The 13,801-nt window shown below is 37.5% G+C and overlaps 1 protein-coding gene across 1 annotated transcript in view; it reads right to left on the reverse strand.

Annotated features, from left to right (window-relative positions):
• The window catches only part of Far1 (fatty acyl-CoA reductase 1), a 52,131-nt gene that overhangs the window by 38,025 nt on the left and 305 nt on the right, over nucleotides 1-13,801 (reverse strand). The gene's annotated exons all lie outside the window — the stretch shown is intronic.

Consider the following 13,801-nt stretch of genomic DNA (forward strand, 5'->3'; position numbering starts at 1 on the left):
CAGTTTCCGTGTAATTATTTCGGGGCATAAGCTAAGCTAGCCATGCAGGCGGCTGGGTGCTGGGGACGCAGCTCCGCTGCTCTTATTTCAACACTCAATGCAAAAAAAAAAAACAAAAAACAAAAAACAAAAAAAAAAAAAACCAGAATCTGGCCAAGAGGAGCTTATCTGGAAATTCTTGTGGGCTCTGTTAAAAAGAAAGGGGCTCCCAACTCTCAACCAGGCCAGTAACACCTTGCCTTTGTTTTGTTGTTCAAGGAGTCTCTGGGTCCCTTCCTCAGCCACCAAATCTGTCAAAGGACAAAATTAGAACAAACAATCTGTTTTTGTTTTTCAGTGATGGAGATTAGCCCCAGTGCCTTGCAACATACAGTTTAACAGACCCTAATTGACTTTATTTTCTATTCTACAATCAAATAGCATTTCATTCCATAAGACAAATAAGAATTCCAAGGAATTTGGAAGTTACTAGGTTTTGTTGTTTGTTCTTTTCTCCCTCTCTCCCTCCCTCTTCCCCTATCACTGAAAAGCCCTGCTATGTAAACCAGGCAGGCTTTGCATTCAAGATTCTCCTGCTTCTATCTCCTAAATGCTAAAATTATAAGCGTATACCATCATGTCTGGCTTAAAAGGTTGGTTTTATATGCCAAAACAAATAGATAAAAAGGCCAAAGAAAGAAAACAAAACAAAAGGTAGACCACATTACAGTCAACTTAAAGTCACTTTCCTTGTGAAGTATCAGGTTTAGAACACAAAAATAACTAAGTGGTTAATACCAGATTTTTGAAGGTTATCTTTTTTAGATTAAGAAAGAGGGAACTTTATTATCATACCAAATGAAACTAATCTGTATGGGGGAGGTTTCACTGTCATTGCTATAATCTTAATATCCCAGGAAGTCAAAAATCAACTGAGAGTTTCAGCTTGGTGATACACAACTTTTACATGAATGACTCCATCTTTATTTATTCAGGGTATATTAGGGGCTAGCATAGGAACCTTACTACAGTGAATTCCTGTAGTTTTTATTTACCAAATAATTGGTGTATGTAGCGGCCAGAGTTCAACCTCAGGTGTCATTCCTAAGGAACCACCCACTTTGCTTTATGAGACAGCGTAGGCTAGGCTGTGTACTGAGTGAGTCCCAAGGATAAGCCCATCTCCACCTCCCTAGTGCTGGGATAACAAGTACATGAAACTTGTTTTTTTGTGGGTTCTGGAAATCAAACTCACGTTCTCCTAATTGAATGGTAAACACTTCACCAACTAAGCCATTTCCCTTCCTGGGTCCCTATAGTGACATTTTGTTTGTAATCTAACATGTAAGATTGCCTAAGAGTGCAGAGCTAAGCCACTGGTTAGCAATAGAGGCCAGGCAGTGGTGGCACACACCTTTAATCCCAGCATCCGGGAGACAGAGACAGAGGGATCTCTTTGAGTTCAAGGCCATGAATCTGTCTAAAACAGAAACAGAGCCCACGCAAAGGTGATCCCAACATTTGGGATCACACGTCTTTAATCCCAGCACAAGAGAGGTAGAGACACGAGTGATATGGCTGGGTGGAGAGAGAATATAAGGTGGGAGGAGACGGGAGCTCAGATGCAGTCTGGGGATGCAGTATGAGATGTAGTCTGAGGTTTCATAGAGACAGCATTCAGTCTGAAGATTCATAGAGACAGAATCTCGCTCTTTCAGTCCAAGCATTGGTAGAGGTCAGAACTCTCCAGTGGCTGGCTGTTTTACTTCTCTCATCCTTCAGCTTTCACCCCTAATACCTGACTCCAAGTTTGTATTATTAAGACCAATTAGAATTTGTGTTACAGGTCCCCTTTACCATATATTATTTTGCTAGCAAAACTTTTTAAAGTGTGATCCCATGGGCATCATATTTTCAAACTTCTATAGTCATTCTCTCTCTCTCTCTCTCTCCCTCTCTCTCTCTCTCTCTCTCTCTCTTTCTCTCTCTCTCTCTCTCCCTCTCTCTCTCTCTCTCTCTCTCTCTTTCTCTCTCTCTCTCTCTCCAACTTATTTGAATAATGGCATTTCCATTTCAATTAACAGGGAGCTTTAACTAGATTGCCACATTTGGAGCTGATAACCTTTTAGCCAAAACAAGACAATTCACTTCAATGAGACTATAAAGGAGCCTTTACATACATCTTTCAGTTTCATTTGAAGGCACATTGAAAGACAAAGGTCTAGCTAGTAACTACAAAAGAGTAACAAACTTACTAATGACAAAATTGTATATATTTATTATATACAACATGTTTTGAAACACATGTACACTGAATGCAATTTATACATAGTCTTTTCACTAGCAAAGTATAAATTCCTGTGAAAGGAAGCTATACACAACAAATAAACAATCAAAATGCAAACTCAAATGTACAAACTATGTTCACACAGCAAAGAACAGTGAGTTCTTTTCTCAAAAATTAAAGCTTATCAGGCAGTTTTCCACAGACAAAAGAATAGCTCTAGCATCTTGGATAACATTTCTTTTTTCAATAAAAGATGCCAGTGTCCAACTCTGTTGTAAGCATCCATTGAAGTAGATATAATAGCCACTCTGTTTGCCTATACTGCACTGATATAGCAATATCTGTATTCTACACCCCTAATATCTAAGGTACTTGGTAATAAGGAATCTCAATGTCCATTAGATTAGTTCTTGTCCATTAGATTATACATGTTGTATAGTTACATGACCATTTTGTACACCAATGTCCTTCTATAAGCACAGCACTTTCACAAGAACTAAAATGCTTCTAGGATCTTACTATCCTGAAAATTTTTAGATGCTTAGATCCTGTCTCAATAATAAAAGAATTATTTATACTACACCAGAGAGTTAGTTATCAATTTTATGGCACTAAAATTATATGCTTATAAAAATTGCAAAGTTTTCAATATTATCCATTTTATTTTGCTCCTGTTTGTAAGTTTAAGGCCTATACTGGTAATTGTTATAAAACCTACAGAAAAGGGCTGTATTCCTGGCTATACAGTATGATAAAAAAAAAAAAATAAGGATAGTGAGTGGAAAGAAATCTCCAAAATATAAAATACAAACAAGTCCTAATAATGAGTTTAGTCACCGAGTGAGTGGGGAAGTGGGGATCATTTTTACCACTTGGAAAAACATACTCAATTCCATTTCAGGGAGAGAATCCTTTGAAGAAACTTGCCCATTAAGTCAGTCGCATGTAATTTTGTTTTAGATAAACTACTTTATAGACAAATGACTGGGCTGTATTTATTCCTTACCTTAATAAAAATGTTTTCATATTAAGAATTTTTTATCTTAATATTTTTAGCTTATGAGAAATAAAAGCATTTGATACACAAGGTATACTAAAAAAAAGGTATACTAATACTTTGTTACCAAAGATGAAGCTTTCAAACCTTGCCAAGTCTACAAAAAAACTAAAATATTCTCTTTTGCTTAAAAAGTCATGAAGATTGTATACTGTCCACAACATATTTCATGATTAATATTTTTAAAATACTGAGCTTAAATTGATGTTTTTTTTTAAAAAATGTACACTTTAACCCTAAACATTACATGCAGACTACATGACTCCAAACTAAGTCAAATTAATAATCATATATCTTGTACAGTCTAACTAAAGTATACTAAATTCTATTCACAAAGTTAAATTTTCAAAACATGGTGACAAAATTGTATTCTGCAAATACATTCATAACTGCAAACAGCTATGACTCATTATGATTATCACATCGAAAGACTTCTATGTAACCTTAAAGCAGGAAACTGCTCTCACTCCCTGCCTCAGAGGTATACTACGCTTTTCTTACATTACTTTCTTCAGAAGGTTTCTGAATCTGTGGTTAAGGTTAAACCTAAAAACAGGGAAGTTTTGTTGGGAAATGGGTTTGAGAAACTGCAAACCATATCCAATCAGATTAGTGAAAGTACATTAGCATTACAAAGGCTACAAGATGTCCAGAAGTAAAGATACTAAGTGAACTTCAAACCAGGCCCTTCACAGGGAAACAATGCTCACTAAAAGCTTGTGATCACCAGAACAGCCACCTAAATAATACTTCTCTTTTTAAAAATGGGACAAGTCTCTGCATACAAATCACTTAAGAAAGAAAACACAATTGTCCTTTGATCCATAAGGCTACATATGAATAAATGCTAAACAAACATTATCAAAATATATGATGGACTTATATCTGTATTCGAGAACTAAGTCTGGTTACTGCAACTAGCAATGTTACCACATTTAATTCTCAGAAGTTATTAGAATAGTAATTTTCAAGAAATACTATTGCTAGTTAAATCATGCCATCTTTACCTACTCATGGGTTTTGATGATCAAGCTTGTTTTTTAATTGAAAAGAAAATCACCAATAGTTTAGGTTCGTTACCAATTTAGTTGTAGGTATTTTTAAACTCCTATAATTTTATCGTTGATTTCTAACTAATCAAGATTTCCATTTTTATAATTCAATTAGGAGCTACCCATATTCCTAATAAAAATCTCCCCCAAAATACATTTCTATCCTGGTAATGGCTATTATTCTACTACAAAGTTCACATTTAAAAGCTTCAGAGGCACTGTTATGAGTTCTTTCAGATTAAAGGAACTTGAATCCTCACATGGTCAGGGATTCCTCTGGCCATAGCAAGCAAAAGTGGTAAAGAATTCAGAAGTGTAAGTGGTGATAACATCTGCACTCAGATGTCAATGATCCTTTTCTGATCTCTAGTTCTGAGTGAGAAGGAATACGTTCATGGATGTCTTTAAAGGGCTAAATCCTGTAATCTCTTCTCAAAAACCAGTATCTTTTAAGACATATCATGCAACTAAAAGCTATCAGGCTTTGGGTATATACCCAAAGGATGCTCAATTGTACCACAAGGATATGTGCTCAACTATGTTCATAGCAGCATTATTTGTAATAGCTAGAACCTGGAAACAACCTAAAGGCCCCCTGACCAAAGAATGGATAAGGAAAATGTGGTACATTTACACAATAGAGCACTACACAGCGGTAAAAATAATGACATCTTGAAATCTGCAGGCAAATGGATGGAGCTAGAAAACATCATATTGAGTGAGATAACCCAGACTCAAAAAGACAAATATCGTATGTACTCACTCGTAAGTGGTTTTAAACATAAAGCAAAGAAAACCAGCCTGAAAAATCACAACCCCAGAGAACCTAGACAACAATGAGGACCCTAAGAGAGGCATACATGGATCTAATCTACATGGGAAGTAGAAAAAGACAAGATCTCTGAGTAATTGGGAGTATGGGGACCATAGGAAAGGGTTGAAGGAGAGGGAAGAGAAAAAGAGGGGAGTAGAGAAAAATGTATAGCTCAATAAAATCAATAATAAAAAAAAGCTATCAGGCAAGGACTGGCCAAGAACTGTAAAAAAGTCACAAGGGTAGTAACGTCTAGTGACTTTCTGAATTTCCAGTATGTTTTCAGCTGTCGAACTGAATTCAGGTACCTGGCAGCCTACTTTAAATAAGCCTTGTAACCGTTACAATACTAAGAATACAGCAGAAAAAATTGAGAATACAAAAACTCAGAGATTTTGTGGTCAAATTATCAGTCATAGAGCTAAAACATACTGTTCTGTGTATACTGAAACCCATAATGAAAAGACAGTCAAAATTTTTAGAACTGTGTGTGTATGAATGTGGGTTCACGCATGTCGTGGCCCATGTGTTGCAGTCAGGGGATAACTTTCTAGAGTCACTTCTCAAAAAACTACTGTTCCTGAAAGACCTGGCTGTGTCTGCCGCTGACTGCATTAGAAGTACTGATATTACAGATGTGCATCATCCCATGAGTTCCAGGGATCAAACTCTGGTCACATCTTGCACAACAAACATTTTTACTAAGCCATCTTCCTGGCTCTAGTCAAAAATTTAAAAAGCACAAAAGATTTAACAAGAATCAGAGTAATCAATTGCTACACTACAGGGCCTATAACAACCATGCTTGGGCAAGTTAATTAACATCTCTGGTCTCTTGTTCAATTCACTGAAAATCCAGATTGCTTATCATCATCTAGCTCACAAAGTCTATTTCTAACTACTATTCATTAGAACACACGGTTTCCTAGTCTTATATTTGCTACTTAGGGAATTATTAACTTTTAAAGGTCACCAAGGTTATCACTTTAAAGTCATTCACCTACTATTTACCATCTTCAGTCTATCAAATGTCCCACTATCAGCTAATTTACCTGCTTCCTCTCTGAGAATTGTGCTTATGCTAATAACCAAATACTATGATGACCTATATTTTAAATGCAATCCATAGGTTTCTAAAAATTGCATGTTTCTAAGAAACCTATTAAAAACCACTCTCCAAACTAAGGGGATGATGAGTGATTATGGGCCTCAGGGTTTCACTGACAATCAATCCATCGGCCGCAAAGCCTGTATTACTTGTAGGGCTATGTCAACCCACATGTGAGTTTCAAAATAACAGGTTTTTCTTTTTCTCCGCAGACCTTTATTGTTTAAGGGCAAGGTAATCTAGAGAACTTTCTGGTGCTGCAAGAAAAATAAAAGATATTTATGCATTCTACTGTGTCCACCTTCTGTTCATTCAAGCAGATGCAGCCCTACATGATGTACATAAAACACTAAAGCACAGTCTACATAAAACCAATCTCAAAAAAATCCAACTAAACAAAAACCTGGCTATGAGCGGGGTGGTGGTGTCGCATGTCTTTAATCCAAGCACTCAGTAGGTAGCAGCAGGTGGATCTCTGAAAGTTTGAGGCCAGTCTGGTCTATAGAGCGAGTTCCAGGACAGCCAGGGCTACACAGAGAAACCTGCCTTGAAAACAAACAAACAAAAAGCCCACCTGGCTATAGTTTAATTTCTCCCCCAAGAATTCAGTGGGTCTACTTTTTAAGCAAGTATTTTCATGATAAACTTCATAATTTTGTAATCCTTATTAAATCACTTACTTATAAAGGTAAACACGACATAAAATAGAACAGAGTTGAGTTTTCACAGTATCTTTCTGCCTACACATTAAAGAATGAATTATTAGCTAGAACTACAGTTCAGGGGTAAAACACCAAGTATGAACAAAGCCCTGGATTCAATCTCTAACACTGCACAAAGGGGCAGTAGATATTAAGCCAGGATCCACAGACCTCAAAGGGTTTTGTTACTAAGGTCCGAGAGCCATGCTGGGGAACACGGAGCTACAGCTACAGCCTAGCCTCTGAAAGTTTTAAGAAAGCACTAAAGTTATACAAAAAGCTAAATGCAGGTTTTCTTCTAAGGAGACAAATCTTTATGAAGATGTTCAAGTTTATAAAAATTAAGAACTTCTGCATTCTAGGAAATAAAAGTTATTTTTAGAATACTTCACAAGATGACATGATATAAATTTCCCCAGTTCAAAGATATCTCATGATTCTCTAAGTCCACATTTCTAAGAATTCCATGAACTACAATAAACTATATACTTCAAAATCTTGTTTCTCAAATAGTTAACACGTGTATGCACACAAAAGAGACATTATTTAAAGCCTCCAAGTGTTTTGTATCTAAAAGAAATGGCACACACCCACACTTTAGCCAAAGTACATCGATTATTACATGTTGGCATACAATATTTATAAGATACCAGCAATTTTTAATGGGAATGTGCCAAATAATCCACTAGGGACAAATATACATTCATAAAACATTGTGCCTTAATTTCTAGTACAACAAATGGCTTTTTCCAAGAACTGATGCAAGATCCTCACTATGCCCATAATACCTTATATGGGTCTAAAAGATAAAGATATACTAAGATACAACTGAAGCCAAAGTTAGATTTTTCTATCTATATGCATAAATTTGTGCAAGTTCCTTCACCATACCACCTACTAGTTCTTCTCTTTCCACATATCTAAATTCTACTTCATTTCAAAAGAATTCAACTCACTACCTGTTTAAAGTACACAGCTCACCACTGCTACATTGTTTCCAGTGCACATATTCAGTCTCCCTCCTAACAGTCTACCTGCCCCACAGCACCTTACTGTATCTGATTTCTATTGTACAATATCACAGAAAACAGAAGTTTCAAAAAATACTTCAGATGAAAAACATTTCTATTCCACTTTGTTTAACATTAGGCTGTGTGGCAGTTTAGTTCTTTAATTTGCTTTGAAGTTGTGGGAAAGTAGATGGAGGTACAAGCTAGGAAGCAGTATGGCCCAGAAGTATATAACTTTTAAAGCTGGTGGATAAGTAACAGAAGGCTTCTTAAACACAGGCCCACGAGTTTTCTCCTTTGTATATTTGTTAAGAACAGAGATCTAGTTTGGATAAACACTTAATGTTTAGGCAAAAGTAACTTCCAATGAAACTTCAGCCTTATTTTTCAAGACAGGGTCACACTATATAGCTCTGGCTGTCCTGGAACTCACGATGTAGAACTCAAATCACAGAGATCTGCCTAGGTGCCTTTGCCTCCCAAGTTCTGGGATCCAGCTAACTTCAACATTTTTATTCTTGTTATTTGTGGTCTGGGAACTGAACTCTAGGCATTGCAGGCAATGCTAAGTACTTTTTCTGCCACTAAGCTACAATGCTAGTAGGTTCTCAACAGCTTTAAAATACACACATACATATTACTAATATGTTTTTATTAGCTCAGATAAGAGACAACTTCCATCCATTACTTTATGAACAATTTAATGAGTATATGCTCTGTAAGAGAGCCTATCTCAGTAAATATAAGACAGCAAAAAGAATATAATTAAGAACACAACCATATCCTTAGGAATCCATGACAAAAATGACAGAAGTGAAGGGAGATTAAAAAGGGAAAATGAGATAAAAAGCAACTGTAGTTTTTAAGGTTCTACTCCCTGTCACCAGAAACAGATGAGGAAACTGAAGTCAGAGATGGGAAGTGACTTGTCTACAGTTAAACATGAAATCGCTAACAACGACAAAATTAAAACTCAAACCTGCTCATTTCAATTTTCTGCATTATGACATATTTCTGTATCATATTAACTAAAGAAAATGAGCAATAATTTAAAGGTAAGTAAATAAATGATAAAGGAAGGCTAGGAAGAAAATGCAAATTCTAAAACCATTACACATTAAAAACTACATGCATCTAATGCATCTACCATACTTCCTCAATTCTCAGGGATATTTGGCTTTAAGATACAGTATCCACTCCTAACATTTTAAAGATATACTATCAAATATATTGTCTTTTCAAAAACACTGAAATGCTGAAACATGCATCTCTAAAAATAGGAAAATATAATCTAACAGATCCTGTAAGAAACAAACTCACTACTATTTCTTTAGAGGTAGGGTCACAGCACACAAACATCTGCAGCAGGAGTTTAGTATGGTGGCATATATCTTTAGTCTCAGCACTCAGGAGGCAAAAGTAGACTATCACTGTGCATCAAGACTAGTCTAGAGAATTCCAAGACAACCAGGACTTGGAATTAGATCCTCAGGACTTGGAATTAGATCCTCAGGACTTGGAATTAGATCCTCAGGACTTGGAATTAGATCCTATCTTAAAGAAAGTGGAGGAGAGGACTGAGACCCATCTTCTAAAGTATCAAGTAGCTATTAAATACTGATTATATGACACTTTTTTCAATTAGCGATATTAATATATAAATAAGTCCTTATCTGTCTGAATTTCAGAAACAAAACATAGGTTTGGGAAATTTTTTGCTTGTTTGTTTTTCTCAGATAAGATCATGCTATGCAATCCAGGCTGGCCTCAAACTCAAGAATCCTCCTGCCTCTGCCTCCCAAGTGCTGCAATTACAGACACATGACACTATGCCCCACCAAAGTAAGGACTATGTCCTAATTCTGTCACTTAGCTCTCTAACTTAAGTTCTCTGACCTCAGTCTCCTCATTTATAAAATGCAGCACATACATAAAAAAGAAAGTAGTTGTGATCATTTAATTAAGGAACATAATACAGTGTCTAGGTGAAAGAGAAATCGCATTACACTTATTCCACAATTTCTACAGTCCGAATGGAAGTTATTGCTCCCTCTTCATTTATGAGATTGGACTCAATCTGCACTGACCCTTGGGGAAATCCTCCTAGTTTGTTTGGGAATAATTATTTGATAAACAGAGCTATTTTCTTAATATGTTTTCTTTGAATTGGGAATACATGAGTGATGTGTGTGTGTGTGTGTGTGTGTGTGTGTGTGTGTGGTGTGCATGTGAGAGTTATACATGTGTGTGCTTCTGCATGTGGAAGCCAGAGGTTGACATTAGATATTAGATATTTTCCTTGATTGCTTCTCACTTTATTTTTGAGACAAGTCTCTGATTTGACTAGATTAGTAAACTAGCAAGTCCCAGGAATCCTGTCTCTCCTCCTTAGTGCTAAGATTACAGGCATGTTATGTCAGTTCTTCTGTGGGTGCTGGAAATCCAAACTAAGATCTTCATGCTTGCACAGAAAACACTTTACTGAGTGAGCCATCTCCCAAGTACCAATAGTGAATTTTTAACTGTTTAAGTAGATGAGTTAAACATAAATGTAGCATTTTTATACTGTTTACTGAAGTGAAACTTTTAAGTCTGTATCAAACCCACCAAAGAGAAGGACAAGGGAACCATGTGTGGGAAGGAAGGATGTAAGAAACAGTTAACATGACTCTTCTATTGTTTTGTTTTTAGAAAGAGCTTAGGTGAGGAGTTTATTGAGAGAAGGGGAAAGGGTTAGAAGAAAGGAGGGGCAGGGCAGAGACCTGCTTGCCTCTTCCAGAAGAACAGCAGCAGAAGTTCTTTTCTTAAACTCTAAGAAAATAAATGTTCAGGAAAGTCAGGACCCTATCTCTACCACTTAAGGTACTTTAATAACCTAGTCCTATGGCTTCAGTAAATGCCATCTTTTAGGACATACTATTTCAATTCACAACAAATCAGTCATTTTCTGTAGCACGAATAATAAAAACCCAGAGACAGATATTGGGGTTCGACCTGAAGATCAGAATAGCAAAGTAGCCAAGCCACTAAAGAGCTCTTACCTCTATGAAATCTTCAGACTGAAAAAGAGCGAGTTTCTGTCTCATCCTGCCTTATATTCCTCTCTAGTGCTGGAATTAAAGGCATGCATCACCACTGTCCAGCATCTATGGCTAACTAGTATGGCTGTTGGGATTAAAGGTGTGTGCCACCACCGCCTGGCCTATATGGCTGACTAGTGTGACTGCTTTGCCCTGACCTTCAGGCAAGCTTTATTTATTAAAACACAAATAATATACCACTATAATTTCCAACATGAGAACAGGTCTTCCAAAATAGCTCACATGGAACAGATATCAAGTAAGATCATCTCTGCTTTCACCCCAAGCTTAGACCTACATATTCCCTATTGCCCTGTTTCTATTAAATGGTTGTTATCCCTTAATGATAAATATAACAATACTCATTTTTATTTGGAAAAAGTACAAGCATTTTTAAGACACTCAGTTCTTTTAAGTGAAAGAATAAAGCATTATAAGGGGTTCTGCTATGATTTTTCCCCCTGAAAGTGATGATAGCTGTAACTACACTAAATATTTAAATTAAGTACCCGCCACTAAGCATGATTGTTGGCCCAAATCACAATTCAATTCAGCAATCTTGAGATCACATTCACATTTCTTTTTTCCTTATTTTCCTTGGTGGTTTCTTTTTAGTCATTGTTCTTCTAAGTCTTCTTTCTAAAAAGTCAACTCTAAGCGTCTCTAAACAGCATAGTCCTCAGTATCTACAAAATCTCTCCGAGCAATCTTTTTCCTTCTTTATTGACTTTTTTTATAACAAGTTTCTTCTATAAGAGGTTCAGATCTGACCTTTGGCTTTTCTGGTAAGTTAAGAATCTCCAGCATTTACCAGTGCCTGGCATCAAGCAAATGCTCAACTAATGTTTACTAACTGATTCTGTCAATCCTGACTTGCCGTGTAATAGCTGGTGTGACTTGTGATAGGCAAGATAAATGTGTCTGAACCTCTCCCTCACCTACAATCCAAAGATGACACTTGGAAAGCTCAAAACAGTTTCTGGCACCAAGGAGCAACTAATAAATTTTGCTATTTCTAGCTATCAAAAAATATTTTGGGGCACTGTACATTACTGTTCTTCTTCAGTCCAACTGTTCTGTTTCCTTCCAAACCATCATATGGAATCACTACTTATCAACCAAGCTTTTAGAGGAGGCTTAACTGATGACCACGTAACTAATCCTTCATTTAGGTTTATCTGTAATTTGCCTTAGAAACCATTTTCATTTGTGTGGGGTTTTTTTGGTCCACAGCTGCTTACACTTCATCCAAACTACTGGATTGTAATCACCCTTGTGTCTAATAACCCATAAACCAACTCCTTGTGCAAATGATCAAAATTCACCTTTCTCAAGAAACCTGCCCTGCTTAACCTGACCTGAACTGCTTCTCTGCTTACAGGTCACTGCACACTTGGGCACTAGGTTCCAATAAGGATAAAACATGACTACAGTGAGTTGTTACCCACAAACACCTTCCGCATCCTGAAGAATGATCCAGTAGCTAAAATTCTATACTAATCTGGTGAACAAGGAAACATCTATATAATTCCTCTCTTGAATTCTGCCCTTGACATGGTAACTCCTAGAAGGCCTTTTTCCTGCCCTCAAGTAGAAATTATCCCTCCCATTTAAACCCACTGGAAATCCCTCTTCTCTGCCTCCTAACTCTGCCTGCCATGTACAAACAAAAGCCATAAAAGCTTCAAGGAGGAAGGCGGTTACACTAACTTACATATACTAACGTCTTTCTCAAATCAAAGGAATTGTTTATTTAACTACAAAACTTCTCAAAATTGAAACTACCCAACAAACATAATACAAGTCCCACTACATTAAAGATTGCTCATTCAAGACTGCAAACTATATTTATACATTAATCCTCATTTTTGTTTCTGTAAGAGACCTTGCACCATTTTATGCGATATTACACATACCCAACAAGATAACTGAATCTTCAAATGTTGCTCTTAACATTTTCCTTTTTCATATAAAGAATTACACAATGCCCCAATCAAAAACAAATAATACTTAATACCCACTACTTCTGAGATAGTTAAGTTTGTGTGAGCTGTGGCAAAACACTCGGATGGATCCTCAGGGAGACAGGACAAAGATCAGACTCGGTAGCAAAACTGTGTTCCGCCTTTCCTAAGTACTGCGTGGAAGGACAGTCATGTTAAGGCACTTGCTCCCTCAACTCCGTTCTGACTCCACTATTCACAAAAGATCCCGACCCTTGAGCAAGCACACAGAAAGCCACCTTGACTGCACCCTGAGTACTTCCCAAGAAGCCAAATAACACCTTCTAACCAAACATCCTCCATTCATCCCTACCCTAAAATCTCTCACCCCTCGGCCACTTTCCGGTTTCTGTGTGCCTTCTTACACTCCACATGCCCTGTCCCCATTGGTCCAGAGTCCTTAACCTTCAAACCCCAAACCAGATCTCCATCTCTCAGCCGATTTCCCCTCAACCCCATCGATGCCTACTTCCCAGGGGCCAATCCCACTCCGGACCAGGGGCCTCTCACAGGACTCCCTCTCCCGAGCATCACTTTCTTCCTCCTCAACCCGGAATCTCTCAATCCCAGGCCGCCACCCTCCTCCGTTAACTCCGCTCCCCACCGTGGCCGCCTCTGCGCGGCCTTCCCCCCGCCCCCCCGACGCAGGCGGCGCCCCCGCCTTCCGGGGCCGCAAGCCAGGGCCCTCTCCGCTCCCTCGCCGTGGCCCC

Source organism: Microtus ochrogaster, chromosome 8, assembly GCF_000317375.1.
Source record: "Microtus ochrogaster isolate Prairie Vole_2 chromosome 8, MicOch1.0, whole genome shotgun sequence".
NCBI lineage: Eukaryota > Metazoa > Chordata > Mammalia > Rodentia > Cricetidae > Microtus > Microtus ochrogaster.